Below are 2,586 nucleotides of genomic sequence, written 5' to 3' on the forward strand. Positions count from 1 at the left end.
TATAATATATATTTATATTTATATTATACGTATGTATATACGTACGTATTGTTAGGTTACAAAGTAATTTAGTAAGTAGATAGGTAGTACGTAAGTGATGTAAGTTAATATGTAAGTAGGTAGGGAAGTAAATAAATAAATTAAATAGGTTAAATGCTCATATCACATGAAAACATATACCGTCTGTGATGACATAAGAAAATATCTGAATTGCCTACTTTGCATATTTGACAAATTAAAATGAAAAAAAATTGTGACCACTTCAATACAGTATAACCCCTCCTTTGGGATACCCCTATTATGGGGATACCCCTATCAAGGGGACACTTTTTCGGCCACAAAAAGAGAGAAAATATAATCTTTTAACACTAAGGCCAACCCCTATTCAGGGGACACCCCTGTTAAAGGGACACTTTTTTGTCCCGAAGGCCTCCCCTTAATAGCTGTACAGTAGTTATAAATATTAGGCCTACCATTTCTATATTCTTTTGCTTAGAACCGTGACTGATAATCAATAATTAGGAATCTTTGCTATAAAACGTCAGTTTGTTCTGATGTAGGCAAAGTTAAATTTGTATGTACAATTGTTTTATGTACAAACTCATCTCAATTTGTATTTGAGAAACATAATAACGTTTAAAATGAGCAGTAATCGTGAATTGGCAATAACTATAATCGATTCTACACGAATGTGTTCTTTCTAAAGTCTAAACTTTTAGGTGCGTTGATCCACATCATATTGATAAAAAAAAATCTGCTAAATATAGTAGGCCTATTATAAGATATAAATGTCTAATATTCCTAAATGAATTAAACGTCTTTTTTGCAAAGAAAGTACTTACCTCTCACTAAATGTGTTTCAATGGGATGATGAGGAATCCAAAGTAAAGCTGTTGATTTCTTCCTCAAAAGATTTCACCAGTGACTTAGAAGCAGGTGATGATTCCTTTTAACAGGCGGATTAACACAGATGCTCATGCGCAGTAATTTCATTGACATCATCGCGTGGTGGTATCGCGTCACAATTATTTTAAACGTTTGGTAGGCCTAACTATCGTTCTTTAAATTAGCGGATGTGATACGGACTACAGGTAATGTAGTGTCCAATAATTGTGGCATCAACCGTGGAATCTTCTAAAATCTTTTGACACTTTCACATTTGTGTTTTAAATATAATAAGGTTCACGGATTAACCAGGTTATACTTTCAAAGCGGTTGTAGCCTATACAGACTGGAGCGGCAATAATAAAATAGTTTTAATGATGATGATGCTACGTGTAAATGCTAAGACAATAGCAATAGAACAAACAACGACCATAACAACACCTAAGCTCAACATACTTTCGGGCCTGAAGCAAGAGAACCTCCCACGAAAGTGACGAAGCATGTTGTTGTTTATTAGTACACATGTCCCCTTCTTGTACTGATTACTGATAGCATTTTGTATACTGCTACAATCACTTATTAAACTGTTGAGTTACATAGAAGCTCAATAGTAAGCCATATATGTTGTACATGTAGGCCTACAGTATCTATACGCTTGGCAGGCTATATTTTTAAATAGGTTAATTTTAATGTTCACAAAATGAAAAGATATAGGGCGTAATAACTTTTAGAAACCTAAAAAATTCTACTCTTAAAACTTTTTGGAGTGAGTGTGAGGCCTTGTTGCTGCTGATTACATTCTGCGACAATCGTCTGAGTATCTGTAAGAGTCTTTGTCAAGTCACACACTTCCTCAGACGGCATCCAATCGAAAAAACCAAGCTTGTGACTTTGAATGATGTAAAATAATAACTCGGACTGCTGACTTCAACAATGGCGGATCCAGTGGGGTCAATGAGGCCTCCCCCTCGTCAGTCAAGAAAAAAAAAATAGTGAGAAAAATTTGAGTTAAAAAGAGGAAAAAGGAAAAAAAGAGTGTACACATGAGTTCAGTGATGGTGTGGTGTTTCTTTTCTTGTAGCTTTAGGTTCATGATAATTGTTTGTTCCTTCCTGTTGCGCCTTGAGCACTACTGCAGTGGATTTGTGCGCTTTATAAATCTTATTATTATTATTATTATTATTATTATTATTATTATTATTATTATTATTATTATTATTATTATTATTTCAGTGGCGATCCAGCAGTGGGGTGAAAGGAGAGCTCAATTATTTGCCACTTATTTACACCAACCATGGTGGGGCTGAGGTGGGCGTGGCGGAGAACTTCATATTGTGCCCCCTTCAGAAAATTCTCTGGATCTGCCCCTGTTCAATCCAAGTGGTCTTGCAATGGCAGTGCTTCATATCAGTTATCAAGTGACTTTCTTGTCTCTAAGGGCCAACTGTCGAGTACTTGGGGGGAAAACAAAACTCAGTCACATCTGTAAACCAAAATGTTTCAACTGAAACCAAGCTTTCGTTCGTCCGAGTGTGTGCTGAAACTATCCTTACACAAAGAGCAAAAAAGTGATATAAAGCCTGGTAAAACGAATTACGGTAGGCCTACCTTGAAAGTTCAAAACTTCGTTTGGAAAAAAAATCACCAAAACGATACAGTCTCCCAGACGTCACCAGACGACCTACGTTTCACTAGTTGCTG

The 2,586-nt window shown here is 35.9% G+C and overlaps 1 protein-coding gene across 1 annotated transcript in view; it reads right to left on the reverse strand.

Moving 5' to 3' along the window:
* Positions 1-956, reverse strand: part of LOC117105555 — a 6,682-nt gene extending 5,726 nt beyond the window's left edge. The window contains exon 1 of the mRNA XM_033246735.1: positions 843-956. The gene's annotated coding sequence lies outside the window, so the exon portion shown is untranslated. The remainder of the gene's footprint in view (positions 1-842) is intronic.
* Positions 957-2,586: the final 1,630 nt, after the last annotated feature.

Source organism: Anneissia japonica, unplaced genomic scaffold (genome assembly GCF_011630105.1).
Source record: "Anneissia japonica isolate Jap-2015-1 unplaced genomic scaffold, ASM1163010v1 scaffold287598_len761594_cov195, whole genome shotgun sequence".
Taxonomy (NCBI): Eukaryota; Metazoa; Echinodermata; class Crinoidea; order Comatulida; family Comatulidae; genus Anneissia; species Anneissia japonica.